Source organism: Watersipora subatra, chromosome 8 (assembly GCF_963576615.1).
Source record: "Watersipora subatra chromosome 8, tzWatSuba1.1, whole genome shotgun sequence".
Taxonomy (NCBI): domain Eukaryota; kingdom Metazoa; phylum Bryozoa; class Gymnolaemata; order Cheilostomatida; family Watersiporidae; genus Watersipora; species Watersipora subatra.
The window spans coordinates 2,078,603-2,098,826 of record NC_088715.1 but is presented as its reverse complement, the minus strand read 5'-3'; positions in this window follow the sequence as shown (position 1 = coordinate 2,098,826).

Below are 20,224 nucleotides of genomic sequence, written 5' to 3'. Positions count from 1 at the left end.
TGGCGTTGACTGAATGATTGGGGCATGGCAGCACATTTTAAACTAGCCGCTGCCGATGAAGTAATCGCTCCCGAATTGTTTAATTGGATACTGTTCAACTCATACTCCCGCAGGTGCGGAGGCAGATTCCTACTCCTCTGAGGCCTGCTAACATTGTCTGGCTGTCGGTGGACAGCTGACTCTCCTGCCTCCGCACTTGCTGGAGTGCAGTTTTCTGTATCTCGGCATTGTCCACTGGAAGGCTGGCTCTCTGGGTTGTCAAAAGCTTCCTTAGGAGTTGTCCCATCGCCACCTTCAGAGTTGTCCTTCCTATTTGCCTTTTCTGCATTTTCAGCTTCTAAGACAGGCTCTGCCTGAGTTTTTCCATTGATTTTCCTTACTCCACGCATGTTAGGCCTTCTACTAGGCTCAAGCAAGACTGGGGCTTTTCCATGATAATTGCTGCAGGGTTTGTAAGCTCTCAACCGGTGTTCAGACTGTACAGAACGCTGTCCCCGGCGTTCGATTGTGTACGTGTGATTTGGAAAGCTTTGGATTACCCGGTAAGGCCCAACTCTCTTGGCCGACAACTTCGAGTTCTCCCCCTTCCGTCGACGTCTGCGGGTCATCCAGACCAGGTCGCCAGCCTTGAACAGTGGTGGTTCAGTGGTGTCTTCAGCCACGATTTCTAACTGCCTGTGCCTGAGAATCTCATGGGCTCGTAAGAGCCGATCTTGGATTTCAATAGCGTAATCATTCGTACTCTGAAAAGATTCCACCGAACTCCCATGTTGGAGTTGGTCAGGGAGGCGCAACTCCCGACCGAGCATCATGTAATTTGGAGTTTCTTTGGTGGCTGAATGGGGAATCCCCCTCAGTGTTCTCATTAAATGTGGTAACACGAGATCCCACTCTTCCTGTCCTCTTCCAGTAAGGAGGGCTCGCAGGGAGTCTCCGAGTATCCTGTTATTTCGTTCGACTATACCGTTACCTTCAGGCCGGTATGGAGTCGTCCTTGACTTCTCGACTCCCCAAAGTCGACACAGCTCCTGGAATAGGTCGGATTCGAACTGGGCCCCCTGATCAGTATGGATTATTTCTGGCAATCCGAAATAACTGAAAACCCTTTCCTCCAGCGTACTGGCCACGGTAGGCGCGGTGGCATCTGGGATTGCGATAGCGTCCGACCACCTAGTGAAGTGGTCGGTCATCACAAGAGCCCAGATGTTTCCTCGGGTGGTTAAGGGTAGGGGGCCGACCAGGTCTACAGCCAATCTCTGCCACGGTCGACCAGCGTAGAGCCTCTGTCTATTGGAGGTTGTTGCACCAGTGCCATGTTTGGCCTGTTGGCATACTTCACAGGACATTACCGTCCGACGTACGTCACTGGTCATTCCTGGCCAATACCAGTCCAACTGGACCCTTTTTAGTGTCCGATCTACGCCACTGTGGGCCTGTCTATGTGTCTCCCAGATTAGGTTTTGCCGCACAGGCAAAGGGCAGACGGTGACTGCTTTGCTTCTACCATTTCCTGGGACTGTCGCTGTCAAGACCCCGTCGGGATCGATCCGCAGCTGTGAAAACATGTTGGCTAGCCTCTTCAACTCTGGGTCGCCTAGTTGTAAAACTTGGGCATCTATGGGTCTACCAGTCAGCACTGCCTGGTAAATTTTCCCGATTGCCGTCTCTGCTCTCTTTTGTAGCGCGACAATTTCGCCAGCTTTCGTCTGTGCGGAGGGCCGTTTTTCTATAATAGGGAGGGGCTGACCTAAGCCTTGGTCGACCTTCTTGTTTACACTAGGGTCGCCCTCTTGGATTGGCCTGGGGCCGGCCTCCTTGTCCCTCCGAGGCCCGCTGTTGGGTCCGACCTGGTCGATCTCCACATCTGCCGGGATGCCCACTGCTTGGTTCCTCCATCTCTGGGGTTGTTCGGGCAGAAGTGGCCACTCAATCTCATCCAGATTTCCCGTGGGAACTCGACTTGATGGAATCGTCCCCTCCTGTAATTCCTTACAGATCTCCGAGCGGGGAGGCCCACCATCTCGTCTATCTATTGAGGCACATTGCTTGCAGTCTTCACACTATTGCCTACTCAGGCCATCAGCATTTCCATGCTTCTCTCCCTTTCGGTGCACAATCTTGTATCTGTGTTCCGACAAGCTTTCCAACCACCTGGCTATCTGACAGGAAGGTTCCTTCCTCCGATGCAGCCAGACTAGGGAAGCATGGTCGGTCCTGATGACAAACTCTCGACCGTACAAATAGGGCCGGAAATGTTTCACGGCTAACACCACTGCCAGGAGTTCTCGCCTCGTGACACAGTAGTTCCTCTCCGCAGGGGAGAGCGTCTTGCTGTGATAGGCGATAACTCGCTCCTGTCCTTGTTGGACCTGGGACAATACCGCTCCAGTTCCGACGTTGCTGGCATCTGTGTCAAGGGTGTACTCTAAGGTCGGATCTGGGTAGCCTAGTACAGGGGCATGCGTCAAGAGCCACTTGAGGTGACTGAAAGCTTCTTGTTCAGGTTGACCCCACTTCCAGGTGGATCCTTCTGCCGTGAGTAGTGTCAAGGGCTTGGCAACCGAAGCATAGTTGGGCACGTATCGGTGGTAGTAACCGGTAGTGCCGAGAAAAGCCCTCAGCTGAGTCACATCGGTTGGCTCTGACCACCTGTGGATCGCTTCCACTTTTTCCGGATCCGTGGCTACCCCAGTCGAACTTACCACATGTCCGAGGTACTTTACTTTTGTCTGCATGAGGGTACATTTAGATGGTTTTAGTTTCAAGCCGGCTTGTCGAAGCCTGTCTAGTACTTCTGACAGCCTAGACAGGTGACTTTGGAGGTCGGCTGACATGACTATGATGTCGTCCAGATACAGCAAGAGCGTCTTCCAGTGGAGCCCTTGCAGCACTCGCTCCATAAGCCTCTGGAACGTGGCAGGGGCTGACGTCAGCCCGAAAGGCAGCACTTTCCATCTCCAAAGCCCACTTCTCGTGATAAAGGCTGATTTCTCCTGCGCTCCCGGCGACAGGGGTACCTGCCAATAGCCGCTCATCAAATCGAGAGTGCTGAACAACTTGCTGCCTGACAGAGCATCCAGACTGTCATCGATTCGAGGAAGTGGATATGCGTCCTGTTTAGTGACCACATTCAACTTCCGATAGTCAATGCACAGTCTCCAGGTTCCATCCTTTTTCCTGACCAGGACCACAGGAGAGCTCCAAGCTCCATATGCCTGCTCTATCATTCCCTGTTTGGCCAGCTCAGAGACCTGCCGATCTATTTCCGCTTCCTTCTCAGGGCCAACCCTGTATGGGGTCTGCCGAATGGGTTGAGCATCCGTTATCGTGGGTATCTCATGTTGGACCAGGGTAGTCCGACCCACATCTCCATCCCCTTTACTGAAAACATCGGCATACTGATCAAGGAGCCTAACTACCTGTTGTCTGTCGTAGTCACTCCTACAGTGCACTATAGCTTGGCTATACAGCTCTTTCACGTGAGGAGCCACCTTTGGGTCAGGCCGGGTATCCTGGCTTGGTTTCGCTCCCTTTGGCCCCCCTTCTGTCCAGGGCTGGCCGATTTCAGTTTCATCGACTCCTGTGTAGCTGCCAATCACAGTTCCCGACGCTACCTGTACAGGGGAATCTGTCGGGTTCAAACAACGCAGGGCCACTCTTCCCTTCTCATCAGGTAGGTGGAGGCTGGCAGCCACCATGTACCGATCTCCTGATCCCTCCACCATTCCTAAGGGTTGGTAGGTGTGGGTCGTGAGGCGGCATGTAACCACCATCTCCGACCGAGGTTGAAGTGTCATGGTACGGACAACCTGCACCTTGCTCACCAAGGGTCGTCCGTCCCGATCTGTGCAGATCAGCTTCTGACTATTCACTACCAATGTGGATTCTTGGAAATTCATCTCACAGCATTGGTCTGTCAAGAATGGCATCCCGATGATGGCATCTTCTTTTAGGGGGCATACAAGAAGTGATACAGTCACTTGTACACTTCTGACTCGGATGGGTACGGTCAACATGCCATAAAAGTTTAGGCGAGACCCGTCAGCCATCGTGCCATAGTCTGTTCTCTCTACCAACTGAGCCTTCATCCCAGCGGGAAGCCGGTCAAAGACATGACGGCTGAGTAGGTTGGAGGTGCATCCACTGTCTATCAGGAAATGAGCAGGTCGGCCCATAATCTTCCCAGGTAAGAAATAGCTACTACTATACGGTTTCCAAAGGGTGTCCGCAGCCACTCTCTCAGGACCGACCTGCTGAGTCGTCCGACCGGTGTGCTGCCACCTCTTACGCCGTCTCCTTGTCTGGAGCTTTTTTGTAACCACTGGGTTTGGGGTTTGGATTTCCTCTGTTTGCTGCTCAGTTAGTGAGTCAAAGGAGTTTTCTAGTAGGACTGAGGTCGACCCATGGGGGGTCTGAGGTCGACCTGTCCGACGTGGGGTTTGCCAAGGTGGCTTTTTCTGGTTTGAAGGTCCACAGTCAGTATGTCCCCCTACTGCTGTGGACGATGTTCGTTTCCCTGCTGCTGGTTTCTTGCTGGCTGGGTAGCTGCCATCTGAGGACACTGTCGTCTGACATGTCCGACTATTCCACATTCCCAACAGCTGGTCGCCCTTCTGATTTGCTGCGGCTCTGGAGTAGTCCGACCTTGGCTTCTGGGTCGGCTACCATTGACCGCCAGTTTTGTCGTCACGGTGGTCAGCTCCTTTAGGGCTACAAGGACATCTTCCAACGTAGCCGATTTTGTAGCTTGTGGGAGGTCGACCTGGGCTGCCTTGGGGTCATCCTCTTCCTCCCCTTCTATAGCCATGATGGTTGACCTTTGGGTCAACCGAGGATTAAATGGCTGAATTTGCAGAAAGTCATTTCCAGCCTGCACTGCCTCTCCCAAAGTCTGTGCTGCCTCTGTAGATAGGTGTTGCCCAATGTCATGGAGAAAGCATCTAATGCCATATTTGCACGATGGTGCTCAGGCAGATCAGCATAAGCTATATTGGCTAGTCTTTCTACTTCCGCAGCATGATCTTGCAAGCTAACCTTGACTTCCTTCTTGAGGTTTAATCGACTCCTGGCCTCTCTAACTGTCAGACCAAATTTAGTTCTCAAGGCTGCAAAGATGGCATCTGTAGTTTCTCCCCTGCCACAGCTTTTAGCACCATCCTTCAGCACCTCTCTGAGGTGCAGACGTGCTGACCCTGCAGACCATTGATTAGCTTCAGCTACTTCCTGAAACTGACTGATGAACAGTTCAACATCATCACTGCCATCAAACTTAGGGGGCTTGAAGTCCCTCTCTGGTCGAGATTGCCGTAAAGCCTCAGTTATGGCGTCAGCCATCCGCCCATACTGATCAGCTTGATGGAGGTCAGCCTCAGCTGCCTCTCTCCTAGTTGACCGCCTTCCAGGCATGGTCAGAAGATCCCACCGCTGCCACCAGTGTACTGATTTTTGTCTTGGTCTACCAGTGTACCTAATGGCGACCCGACAGGTCGGCTTACATTAGCTTGCCGTGCCTATAACTGTATGTGATTATAGAAGACCACGTCAACCCTAAGGTCCGTCGTCTGATTAGCTTAGGTCGACCTCTCTGCTACTAATTAGGTCGACCCAGTCAGGGCACCTTTAGCTGCTGACCCCCATAGTCAACCAGCTGACCGATGATGCCTATACTGGTCAACTATCCTGCATTAATTCTTGCTGACCGCTCAAGCGAGAAATGAAGAGAGAGTGTGTGTGTGTGTGTATAATTGTATTGACTAGACTACAAAACAACTGCCCCCACTGCGGGCTGCCTTCCTTTATATAGGTTGCAGCTCGCCCATATAAGGGCATAATGACTATATATGGTAATAATGACCATATATGGGTTAACGACGCGGGGTTGACTAATAATGTAAGTAAGCATGCACTTGCAATGAGCTGTATAATATGATGAGTAACAAATCTGCCACACAACTCCTTCTGAACTGAATATTAATATTAATTTGAAGCTCTGAGCTTGTGGGAAACAGTGAAAGGGAAAATAAAATATAGTGAATAGTTTGTATTTCAATTTTCTTTCGTAAAAGTGACATTTCAGAAGTAGCTGCAAAAACAATGGTTGTAGTACACTTAATCTGATAGAGTGTGTGTTTTTGTGAATCGAGAAACAGTTAGTTTTATGAAAAGAAGTATTCTAACTTTGCCTATTTTTGATCTTTCATTTCTAGTTACTCTATTTAATTATTGGTCTATTGCATGACCCAAACCTTCCACCAGTATTTTATAAGAAACCAATGTCCCCCCAGGAGTCATTTTTCATTTCTCGATCGGTTTGAAACACCCTCAGTATTTGGGTAATATCAAAAAAATTAGTCGTCTAGTTGATTTGAAACATAGGAATTGTACTGAAAACTTATAAAAAAGAAAGCGCCCAAAATTTCGTAGTCCCACTGAAACAGGAAATAGGGGACAACTAAGCAAAATGACACCGTTTTTTCTAGCGTAAAATCTGATGAGAAAATACCACCCTGAATCATCATGAAAGAAGGATTCACAGTTTTGGTACAAGCTTTAAAAAATTTAAAAAGCAGAAATAATTAATAACTGTATCAAGCTAATAGTGGTTCCTTGCTTAACGCGCTGTAAAAATGGTTTACACTTTGGATGGTGTATGACCAACTACATTGTAGTTTAAGGCCAAAAGTGGTCCTTGGCGCCCACACCTTGAAAAGTTTATTATTATTTGTGTGAAATTCAAAACGTAAAAGTTTTGCTTAGCTAAAAGATGGTTCAGACGCTAATATCGGTTAGTTCAGCAGTGTAGATAAAGAGTAGAGGTAACATTGTATACAGTGCACAAGGTATTAAACAGCCAGAAGATGGCCGTTACATAAATAGCAACAATTGGCTGTTAGAATGAGCAGATGCCTAGCAACCAGTAAACCAACACACGGTACCCAGGGCCGCTCTAACATACACCTAACAGGATGTCCATTGCACTAATCTAGTGTTTTAGCTGAGAGATTTAACTTGACTAAGTAATACCCACTTGCAATTCTAAAGGTGAAGACGAACTGTGTACAGATGGTAAGTGTGCTTGTCTTCTCGGAGCTGATGGAAACTGCGTTGAAAATCCAATCGTCTGTGGGGTTGATCACTCGGACCATTCTTGCGCTGAAGGTCTGCCTGGCTCTGCATGTGACCCTGAAAAAAACTGGTGAGCCTTAAGCTGAACTTTTAACCCTTAAAAATGGACTGAACTATTTGGTCTACATAGGAGGATTTGTTGGTCTACATAAGAGGACTTGTTGGTCTACATAGGAGGATTGGTTCGTCTACATAGGAGGATTTGTTGGTCTACATAGGAGGACTGGTTGGTCTACATAGGAGAGCATTTAAATACTGGAAATATACTTCTCCTTCAAAACTTACAAAGTTTGTGCATATGCAAACTACTGGATCTAGTTTAAAAGGGACCAACCTTCATAGTATTATGTATGGTAATAAACTCATTTTTTCATTATGTCTCATGTCTGTCTGTTAGTCTGTGTGAATGCTATATTTCTAAATTCTTTGCTCTATTATGTTCAAACCTTGCACCTATATGCTCTGTGCCTTCCGGCTGGGTGTCAAAGTAATCGATCTCTAAGCTTTTTTTGGCTGCTGAGAACTAGTCTGTTAAACACTCACTCGTTGGCTGCTGAGAACTAGCTTGTTCAACACTCACTTGTTGGCTGCTAGGAACTAGCCTGTTAAACACTCACTTGTTGGCTGCTGAGAACTAGCCTGTTAAACACTCACTTGTTGGCTGCTGAGAACTAGCTTGTTCAACACTCACTTGTTGGCTGCTGAGAACTAGCCTGTTCAACACTCACTTGTTGGCTGCTAGGAACTAGCCTGTTAAACACTCACTTGTTGGCTGCTGAGAACTAGTCTATTAAACATTCACTTGTTGGCTGCTGAGAACTAGCCTGTTAAACACTCACTTGTTGGCTGCTGAGAACTAGCTTGTTCAACACTCACTTGTTGGCTGCTGAGAACTAGCTTGTTCAACACTCACTTGTTGGCTGCTGAGAACTAGCCTGTTCAACACTCACTTGTTGGCTGCTAGGAACTAGCCTGTTCAACACTCACTTGTTGGCTGCTGAGAACTAGCTTGTTCAACACTCACTTGTTGGCTGCTGAGAACTAGCCTGTTCAACACTCACTTGTTGGCTGCTAGGAACTAGCCTGTTAAACACTCACTTGTTGGCTGCTGAGAACTAGTCTATTAAACATTCACTTGTTGGCTGCTGAGAACTAGCTTGTTCAACACTCACTTGTTGGCTGCTAGGAACTAGCCTGTTCAACACTCACTTGTTGGCTGCTAGGAACTAGCCTGTTAAACACTCACTTGTTGGCTGCTGAGAACTAGCTTGTTCAACACTCACTTGTTGGCTGCTAGGAACTAGCCTGTTAAACACTCACTTGTTGGCTGCTGAGAACTAGTCTATTAAACATTCACTTGTTGGCTGCTGAGAACTAGCCTGTTAAACACTCACTTATTGGCTGCCTGATAGAAGATAAAGGAATTCCGAACGTCATTTACTTCTATCATATAATAATTTACCTGTATGGTACATAATTTGTATGTTTTCAGTATCTGAAGCCAAGCCAATTTGACATTGTTGTATGCGCGTTTGCATTGGAAATGCACCCTGGACTTAATTCTACATGCATATGATGATCAACTAGCCACGGAAACAATAACTTTACGTTACATTCTCTTTTGTAAATCTTATCAGGTGTGTTTGTGAGACGCCGTACCAGAGACTGGGTGACCGCTGTGTCTTATCAGAGTACCTGCCTTGCACTGGTGTGTGTCCAAATGGAGCTGAGTGCAGGGAGAACAGATGTTATGCGAAATGCAGTGTCAACCTCCCTTGCGAGTCAACTCATGAGTGTGTTCATGGTATGTAAACGTTATAACACTGTCCTTGACCTTAGCGCAAACTATTGCTCTGCATATTTAGTTCATCAGTCCTTTGTTGAAGTACTGCTCATTGATATGTAAGATGTAAACCAAATCATAAACATATGTCTTCATTAGCGAGTGTGAGCCACGCTGCCACAGATAGCCTACTAGGTGCCTTTGTGAACAAAGTAGCAGTTATGTTGCTTGTTAAAGAATAGAGAAAGCATAATATTATTATGCTTTATTATTCATCTTGAGGTGTTGACTGATGTTCTAAAAAAAGAATCAAGGAGATTGACCAACCAGAAGCTGAGATATAGCCAGCCAAACACAGGTCTACCAAAAAACAAAAGTGTTTTGGTAATCATCAATATATGACGTATGAAATCGACTTGTGTGTCATTGGTCAATTAAGCCAACTAATACGCTCTCCTTTAACAATCACGGCGTTTTAATTGGTTTAATCCCTGGAAGTATAGAACAATCAAATTGGGCCTAACAATCATCGCTCCTAGAATTCCGAACCAGTCCCTCTGACGTGTAGATTAGTTTTAGCATAAAATAACTACACGCATCTATTATTTCGCAACATATCGCTATCTTGCTAGTTCAGCTCAGTTTTGTTGTTCTCCTACTTAGCTTCACTATTCAGACTCATCTTTAGCGTTGTTCAGATTTTTTAACTATAGCTAATAAATATAATCAATTAAATCAATCATCAATCTCGGTTATCATTTGGAATTTTCTACAAATTATATTAGTTACATCATTTATTCTATACGCAGTTATATTATTATTTTGTATAATATGCATTATGAATATTATATAAATCATAAAAAATAATCATAGATAAGATAATAGATCAATAGAAAAATCAAAGCAAAAGTTATCGTTTTCTTTTCTTATAGCAAGAGCAGCACGGTCAAGTTAGTCTTTTTAAGATTATGGCTGTAGTGAACTTCCAGTCTGTTAATAGTGACGATAATCATGAAAATCAACTGAATGCTGCAGTAGATACACAGTAGAAAAATGATGAAGGGAACAAAAAGTCCCATTCCTATTTCTTATTCTAAACAAACTGCAATCGCGGATATCGCATATAGACTATACACGCGCCGTTCGTTGAACAGATGATCTTCGGAGCATATCCGTGGAGATCGAGTTAAAATTTGAAGCACAATAGTCAAAATCTGCTCTTCTGCTTTAAAAAATCATGGCGAGGGGTTGTGGGCAAATGCCTTTACCACACAATGTTTGGATGATTTTCCTGAGAAACCAGAGCTAGTATGTAAATTATTTACTATCGCGAGAAGCGTTTCACATCTCGTAGCCAAAACAATCATTATAAGTAACGGCGGTAAGGGTGCGCAACTCCGGCACATGACCATTAAGTCGATTTTATACGTCACAGTTTTCGGGATTTTCGAAGGGTTTTCCTCTGATTCTTTATTAGGTAGACCTGTGTTTGGCTGTCTATATCTCAGCTTCTAGGGGGTCAATCTCCTTGATTCTTTTTTTAGAACATCAGTCAACACCTCAAGATAACTAATAAAGCATAATAATTTTATGCTTTCTCTATTCTTTAACAAAGTTAACTTACTGTGCAATATGTGGTTTGACATGAAATACTACATTTTTAAAGATTTAAACATTTTTAAAGAACTTTTTAAAGATACATGTAAATTTGTACAAATTTTTAATAAACTTTATTAGAAAGTATTTTTCTATCATTTGTGATTGTTTTCATGTTTGAGGTGCTTGTCAAGTTTTCTCATGAGCATTTCAAATGCGATCAAGCTTTGTCTATTTTAATCTTGAAACATCCTCTGGCAGTCAGCTAACCTCAAGCATAAAAAAATTGCATATGATATGAAACCGCGAATATTTTTGATAAAAACTAATAGAACTTTGTAAAAATTCTTTTAAATTCATCTTCAGTTCAACATTTGTGGTATTAAATTTTTGACTTAATAGCGGCTCATAATCCCTTTACTATAATGTACACAAACTAGAGTTGTTACCAGGTGGTCAATAATGTTGTATTTGAATGGCTAATCTAATCTGCAATGAGACTAGAAACATGCGTGTAGGCTGATTAGATCCGTGTAAAAGCCTGGATATTCAGGTTAACATTATCAAGTCATTTAAAGCAATCCTTTCTTTTTCAAGTTCTGCTTTTCAAGCGTAACTCTTCGTATCTTGCATTTCAAATTTTCCTTTCTAAGTAATTAAACCTTAAATACCTAACACTCTAATACACTGTATATTTCTAGTTGTCCATGCAATAGTTCTTATGGGACCTCAAGACTTGCAACATCTTTAAATTCTTTGAGAAAATAAAACTTTACCGGTCGAGTCAAGTCGAGTCAAGTCGGGATACTTAAATAAATGTTAATGAAGTTTTAAAAATTAAATAAATGGCTGCTGTAGCGGCTTTATTTTTTATTGAACCGTTTCCATGGTGACTTGGCATACTTTGTATTTGTAACAGTAGATTTGGCAGAGTAATAGAATTTGTTCAGTAAGAGATAGCAACAGATTCATAAACTATGATCTGCCATTAAATTTCTGCAGTATTCTTTTATAGGATACTGTGACTATGCATGTAGCAATGACTCCAACTGCAATCACCAGCAGAAATGTGAGTGTGGTTTCTGTGTGAATATTTGTGCTACAGACACAGACTGTTTCACTCAGCAATCCTGCCATGAAGGTGAGGAGTTACTCCTGTCCAATATCATCTCAGCATTACTAAGTTGCCATGAAGTGATAATGTAGCCTGAGTGCACCAGGGTCAAAGCGCTAAGTTGGGCTGACAAGCAGGTCATGTTTCTATAAGGTGCTATAAATAGAGTGATGGTTGTGCAAAGCATACAAAGCAAAAGGAAAGCAACACCTACGCGTATGCATAAGTGCGACGCTGTTGTTCACCAAGGCTATTTCCATGGCACGAGTATGACACATAGCAAAGTTGTTTTACTTCCAAACAGCGATGCTGAATCGCCACAGAATGAGAGTGACACGTCTGTTTCCGTGGTGACATTGCAGATCCATATGGAGGTGTATTGCTATGCTATCTTTGTATGAAAATTTGTCCAAGCCGTGTTTAGTACCGGTCGTAGTCTATATGGACATCAGAACTGTTTAGGGCAGGTTCAAATCTACCAGGTTTAGACTGTATCTCTGTGCATGTCACTATTTCTTACAGGTGTCTGTAAAGAGAATTGTGTAGATCTTGAAGCCTTAGATATGCAATGCTCTAGCAATATCCCTATAGCTTGCAATGGAACAGACTGCGAACAGGAATTCTGTGAGAAGCCTCCGGAATCATTTTGTTCAACAGCTGGATTTGTTTGCAAAAACTCTCTCTGTGAGAGGTTTTGTGAAAGATCAGGTTGGTGAAGGGTAACTTGTTTCTCAACGCATTATTTGTTATTGATCGGCAGCCTGTTGTGAATCTATGTGTAGCCTTTATATTAAAGTTATAACAACTCAATAGAGTTACCATGAATGAGTCTATCTATGTGTAGCATTTATATTAAAGTTATAACAACTCAATAGAGTTACCATGAATGAGTCTATCTATGTGTAGCATTTATATTAAAGTTATTACGGCTCAATAGAGTTACTGTGAGTGAATCTATCTATGTGTAGCATTTATTTTAAAGCTATAACAGCTCAATAGAGTTACCCTGAGTGAGTCTATCTATGTGTAGCCCTTATATTAAAGTTATAACAGCTCAATAGAGTTACCCTGAGTGAGTCTATCTATGTGTAGCCCTTATATTAAAGTTATAACAGCTCAATAGAGTTACCATGAATGAGTCTATCTATGAGTAGCCCTTATATTAAAGTTATAACAGCTCAATAGAGCTACCATGAATGAGTCTATTTATGTTTAGAGTATATTACAGTATTATCTTGTCATTGCAGTGTCCTGTTTGCTGTCACCTGGTCAAGTACAGACTAGCTGTGGCTGTCACCCGCCTCAAATAACCTATGAAGCTTGCCTTGCATATGACGTCTTTTGTCCACCATCTGGTTACCCACCTGTCGGATTTGTTCAAGTTAGTAACATAAAGTGCAGATTAAAAACAAGGAAAGAAATATTAATACAATAAACTGGTAGTTTTATTGACTAACTTTATTTTCCTTTTAGTAATATTATATTATATTGGTTTATATTATATTATATTGGTTTAGTGAAAGTGTTTCTGGACATTTGGTTTGCGAAAACTATAAATATTCTTTGACTCTTCTTGACATAATTGCCTGACTGGTTATATTCTCGTTTACAATTCTAAATTAAATGCGTTTATTATAGTGTTGGGCCGGTATCTAATTTAGTGCCGGATTGGATATCCTTGCACATTCTCATCGGTTTTTCCGGTAGCGGTATCCTCGGTATTTACCATCTTCGGTATCCTTTGCCAACTAAGAAAGTTCGGTATTGTCGGTATTATTGTTTGGTATGTGGTTATCAGTGTGTCTTTTAATGGTTTAAAGTTTAATGGTTTAAACTTTACATCATAACTGTCTCGAACAATTTTTATCGTTGTGCAAAAAGTAGCCTGTGCGAAAAGCACTCTTTAGTCAGCAGTATATTGTTACGGCAAAGAGACTCCTTGTTTTAGAAAGCCAAAAAAGAAAAGAAAGATGGAAATAATATTTTCATGATAGATGTTTTTATTGTTTATTCTATTAAAAATATAGTTATTGATACAAACGTTATGTATAATAAAGAGCAGATAGATAATGGCAAGGGGCTCTCTTTGTTAAATATACTGAAACAGTTTAAAAAAATCTTACTATACCATATTGTAATCAGGTAATGTAATCACATAATTATACGTAGTCCAATTAGAGTCCAGTCCCGTTAGAGTCTTTATACGTCCTCCCATCTGTGTAGAACTCCCAAACCTTCGAGGGTGGTGGCATTATCAATGTAACGTAATATAATAGTAGATACAGTAAGCGTGGAAAATTGCGTTAAATTTGTTCGCCAATGCGTGCTGAGGGTAGCATGTTCGTCATGAAGTGTTTTAAAAATCTCTCCGGATATCCGTATATCCATTTACCGGTAGGCTTTTACGGATAAATACTGATCATATCAAACCGGCCGCGGATACCTAGCTGACACCGAAAATGATTGGTTTCCTCGGATACCGAGAATCCCTCGGTATCCGAGGAAACCAATCATTTTCGGTATTTTCGAGGGATCATTTTCGAGGGATACCAAGAATCCCTCGGTATCGGTAAGAGCGGATAACTCCTTACCGGCTCGACACTGGTTTATTATACATGTAAGTTTGGATCAGAAAGCGTGTCAATTAACTCAATGCCAGTTTCACAAAACGAAAATTTTAATTTTTGTAAATTTACTGCGAAATTATTGTTGCACTTACTTTTGTATTTTATAAGAAAATAATTGGAAACAATTAAGCTTTTTATTTTTTCTCTGAGGAGTTTTTATTTTATTTAGAAGTACACCGCTGTGCCACACTTTACAGGATATTTATAATCCAAACCCTCTCATACTTCCTACTTTCACAAAAAGTATATGTCTCTTATTACTATGCAATGTGCAGAAAGATCCAGCGGAGGCAGACGATTGCTCAGAGCTTATTATCAACTCGGAATGTTCTCCTGATGGAAGTCGATGTGTGTGCAAACAAGGACTCATTCAGTACGGTGGAGCTGTCTGTCAGATACCTCTTGACGGTAGCTTGTTATTCTCACTGCTTAGCTTACAGTTGAAGGTCTTTTTGAGAACTCTTTAAAATTGGGTCCACAGTCTTGATTTTGGCAAATAAAGTTATTAAATCTGCTTTCCAAGCAACTAAATCAGAAAGTAGCCAAAGTACTTAGAGCAGTTGAGTGATTCGTTCTGAGCAAAGAGTTTAACTGCGACTGCCATGTCCGGGGTTTAGCTGTAATCACAATATGCGAGGTTCAACTGTGACTGCCATGTCCGGGGTTTAGCTTTAATCACACTGTGCGAGGTTTAAATGTGACTGCCATGTCCGGGGTTTAGCTGTAATCACACTGTGCAAGGTTTAAATGTGACTGCCATGTCCGGGGTTTAGCTGTAATCACACTGTGCGAGGTGTAAATGTGACTGCCATGTCCGGGGTTTAGCTGTAATCACATTGTGCGAGGTGTAAATGTGACTGTCATGTCCGGGGTTTAGCTGTAATCACAATGTGCGAGGTTTAAATGTGACTGCCATGTCTGGGGTTTAGCTGTAATCACAGTATGCGAGGTTCAACTGTGACTGCCATGTCCAGGGTTTAGCTGTAATCACAATGTGCGAGGTTTAAATGTGACTGCCATGTTCGGGGTTTAGCTGTAGTCGCCATACAAGAGGTTTCCCTCTGTGTTACCATGTGGAAGAGTTTAATTGTATAACAAACTCAAGTAAAAGCTAGAGGTACACTATCTGCTGTATCTGAGATCAAGTAGAGTATAGCAAGTTAAGTGGTAGAGACAGTCCTATGACTCACCAACTTCTGTGTGGCCTTCTCTCATATAGTGCTTAAATACTCGCAGAAACCATCATGATTATATTTACAGATTTATTTAGTTAAAGCGAGTTTAGTTCTAGATTGTTTATTGATCTTAATTTTGAATTTACTAATTACCTGAAGGATGTGTGAGTGAAGCGGATTGTAACCAAGGATATGTGTGCAAAGGGAACTATTGCTACAAGCAATGCACTGACATTACTGACTGCCCGTACTTCACCAAGTGCTCTCCTGATGAAGGTCTCTGCTTACCAAGTTGTGCAGAAGATGAAGAGTGCATTGGATACAACAAATGCAGCAATGACAGCATCTGTGTTGAGAATGACGCAATAGCAGAGGATGCTGGCAGGCGTAAGTATTAGCCAATAGAACTGTTGTCCGTTTATGTCATGATCTCTCACTCAATCATTATATTCATGCTGAAGCGTTAATTCCTTAAATATTGGCAGGTGTAATGAGTATGACCACAATTATTCTATTATAAAGACAGTTAGTCACATAGTGTAATGAATAATGCACTTGTCTGCAGAACAGGAGGTCTTGAGTTCAAATCCAGTGTGAAGATAATATACAGACCCTATGATTTATACCTATAGATGTACAATGACTTGAATTTCAACATCCAATGCTTTAGTTGAAATTATTTTAATTGACTTCTGTGAAAAAATTAAATGCTGTACAATACCAAAAAGTATTGGCGCTTTTAGATTTTTGAGTTTGGAAAATATTATGACTCCAATATAATAAACAGTAATCCTATTCAATTGTAGCCTTAGACCCTCCTTGTACTGATGGGGCGTGCCCATCCCCTTTGCTTGAGAAATGCGTTGAAGGAAACTGTGAATGTATCGAAGGAATGAGAAGGTCATCGATGAGTCAGCAGTGTGAATGGAGGGCGGAGATTGTTTGTCACAAGGTTGGCTGACTTTTTTTTCTACCTCACGCTAATTTTCCTTGTGGAATTGCCCTTCCTCATAGTTGTCCCTCTCTTGTGATTTGCTTTTTTGTATTTGCCTCTTTCTTGTACCAATTCTTCCTCTGTACATACATGCATCTTTCGGGACTTTGTCTCAGCTCATGTGCAATACACCAAAGTAGTTTTGCCTGCCAATATCTCCTGCTCAGACTACCTAGCAGCAGAATATAGATTTATCACAATGCTATATGTGTATTATATATGTATTATATTGCTTATTAAATTCAACTATTTAGTTACATATAAAAAGTGTTTGAATACTGTTTGAACTAGTCCAGTATATAAAAATAAATGTATGTCTATAGGTCTGACTGTTCTTTAGCGTATCTAAGACACCTCGAAGTAACTAAATATTACCTCTAGCATCTAGCAAAGATCTTGTAAATAGAATGTGGCATCAATAGAAAGAAAAGGTGTGTGTGTGTGTGTCAGTAATCCCTAGAGAACAGAGACCTGAGGCAGAAGCCGTTTTGGCAAATGTGTCAGAAGCGTATCAGACGCATGCATAGCAGATATTTATTGTTTGTGGTCAATTTTAATCAGATAAACAGAGAACATGCGCCTACTTATAAAATGCATCCAGTAACTGTCGGTCTATGATGCAAATAGCGAGTTGTTTAGCCTGAGCTCCATGAATCAAGACAAATGAAATCATGTTTACACACACCTTTTGTTACTTATGTTAATTTAACATACCGTGTTAGGCTGTGTTAGGCACCCGCAGTTGAACTTAGCAACATTATTTATTAATTTTATCCTATATACTTTACCAAGAGGCAGCAAATAAGAGTTATGGCCTGTTCTAGTGCAAGCCTTGTGGTGAAGAAGATGCTTGTGTAGACAGCAACATGAGGTGTTTAGCAGAGACAAACCTATGCATTTGTGTAGAAGGATATGTGCTAGATGAGTCTGGGGTGAAGTGCGTGGAAGATGCAGGGAGGCTGTCAGAGATAGACTGCTTCAGTGATGCTGACTGTATCCTCCTACCAAACAGCATGTGCAGCACCAGGCTCGGTGAGTTGCTGCCTCATTATGAGCTTGAATGACCTGTTTACACTCTTAGGTAGTTTCTTCGCATCTTAAGGGGGTCTAAGCATCCCACCCTAAAGATCTGTTCACTATTTTGGAGGTCTGTTCCCTTCTTCTGAGTGGTTTGTTTCACCTTTCTGCAGCTCAGTTCATTTGTTTGGATAGTTTTTCATACCTATTGAGGGTTTATTCAAACCTTTGAATTGTATGTTTATATCTTTAGGGCATTTAATAGTTATTCGTCCTTCTTTTAATCTAACACCTAATAGTTTGTAAATACTTTTGGGTAGTTTGTTTAGACCTTTTTGTCAATTTAAACATTTTCTGGTGATCAGTGGATATATTAGCCTCTTTTTGTAAATACTTTTGGAACGTGTGTTCACTGTGGGTGGTCTGTGCAAATCTCATTATGACCTGTTCTTGTACTTTGGTAGGTCTGTATACTTCTTAATATATCTCTTTACTCTTCTGGTGGTCTATTCATACCATAGCATGATCTGTCTGCATCCTTGGATGGGAGACATTCACATCTTCGCTTTGTCTGTTCTTCTCTTCAAGTCGCCTGTTTACACTTTTGCATCTGATATCTTGTTCACACCTTTGAATGGTTAATTGTGACAAGCCAGCTAATGTACGGATCTCTTTAAATCTCCAAATTTACATGTATGTTGTTTAAAGTGTATATTTGTGGTGAAATACTTTATGGAATTTTGATGTGCCTGCAGCTGATGAGATTGTCACAAGGAAATTTCATAGAACCAAATTAAAATATCAATTTTACTTTGACTTTTTATGCTCAGAAAAAAGTGCCTACAATCAGCTGAGAACAAGAGCTTAATGGATGTATAGACAAAATCGTAACGATTTAACCTTTTTTTTTAAGTCAGAATATTTTGTTGTAATTTTTACATTAACCAGATTCTCAACCACCAGATTTAATAAAAGAAATAAAAGTGAAGGTTGATTGAAAAGTTATCAAATGGAATAATTCTCATTTAAACAAAGTTTGTCACTTTTTATATCTCCCCATAGTCTTTTAAAATACTACATCTATTTATATAATATTTGCTACTTTCACTAAACATGTAGTTTGTTGTTTTCAAGTTGGCACAAGAATGTCCTTACTAACACAATTACGGTAAACACTATAAAGCGGTAGAATAACACCACTTTTTAGCATTAATCGTTTAGTAGCCAGGTAATCATCTTAACAAAGGTTTGGCAGCACATGACAGGTGGTCTCTTACTGACATAATGTGGTTCTGACAGGTGGTCTTGTACTGACACGTTATGTCAGGTTGTATCCTTTAACAAAAAAGATAATACAATATTGAGTTATGCACTTATTACGTTAATTGATTTGATATTTACATGATATCAATAGTTTAGATATTTAATAAGGAAGATAGTGTATTTCTGGCTGATTTCACAAAGTGATTGACAAATTGATGTGACACTTTCAGGAAAGTCAGCTGTTGATGTAATTTAGCTGATTTTCATTAGACGCGATAACTCTTGTTGTGGTTAAGGGTTGTCTTTTCTTTGATTAAGTAAAATGAATATTTCATTGAATAAATTTAAAAAAAACCTTATTAAGACAGCAACAAAGAGCTAAAATAAACCATAGAGCTAATGATTAAAAGATTGCTTAGTAGCTTAAGCTATCCATGCTAATTATATCTCCATTCATAGCTCTATTGTTGCAGAAAAGTGCATCTGTATTGAGAATCATTGCTACGGAGAGAGGTACTGCAAACAAGACATAAATGAATGTGAAGGTGTGAACTGTACGGAGGGCTACAGCTGTATGGATGCCAATTGTGCAGCCTCACCAGGCTCCTGTGTTTGTACGTAGTCTACAAGCAACCTCTTAATGTAACAAGTTACCGTTAAATATTAAATGTTTAAATTCTTGCTGTAAAGTAGAATGTTTGATTAGAACCTGTATTCATAAACCAGAAGCTTACAAGTACTGGCAATTTAAAGTAGTATTAGACAATAACCAACAGGTATTGACAGGTTAGAGCGGTATTAGGCAATACCCTAGGACACTTATATTTTGCTAGTATTTAGTTTCGTGAGTAGCACACAGAGTAAAATTTCGCTGCAACTTAATTTCGCAGCTCTGATGAGTGCGAAAATATAGTGATGTGAAAATAAATACAGTGGAACAAACAAATTAGATTCCTCAGGTCCGGTCCTCTAGTAAAAAAGTTTTTATATTTGCGACTAGTTTGTATTCGTAACCCGCAGGTATAAATGTATGGCAGAAATCGATAATTCAACGTGATCGCTTGCTGCCATTTGTTTCTTGGACTATCAATGACGTCTCGGTCCTTTCCGTCGTGAGCGATATGGTACCAATATTAGATCTCAAGTATTTATAGCAAGCGATGGCCATGGCACGTTTTGAGTTCACAATATTTCAAATATAAAAAAAATCAAATACAGCACATGTCTCATAAAAAAGAAAATAGATAACAACCAACATCACAACCAGAACTGTATAACATGGTAGGACCTGGTGAGGGTTGTTATCGTTTTTGGTTGTGTTGGCTGTACATAACTAACTTATCTACTATTCTACTAACTCTATAATTATACCGAATGTCCTTGACCTTGTTCTTACATATTGTTGTAACCTTGACCTGATTAAATAAAAAGGGGACTTCTTGTCTGAACATCAACATGGTGGCAGTGTGTCCTTCTTTGCCTTCAGAACTATCTATTTAATCCTATTCTTAGCTGATTGCTAATAGCCAT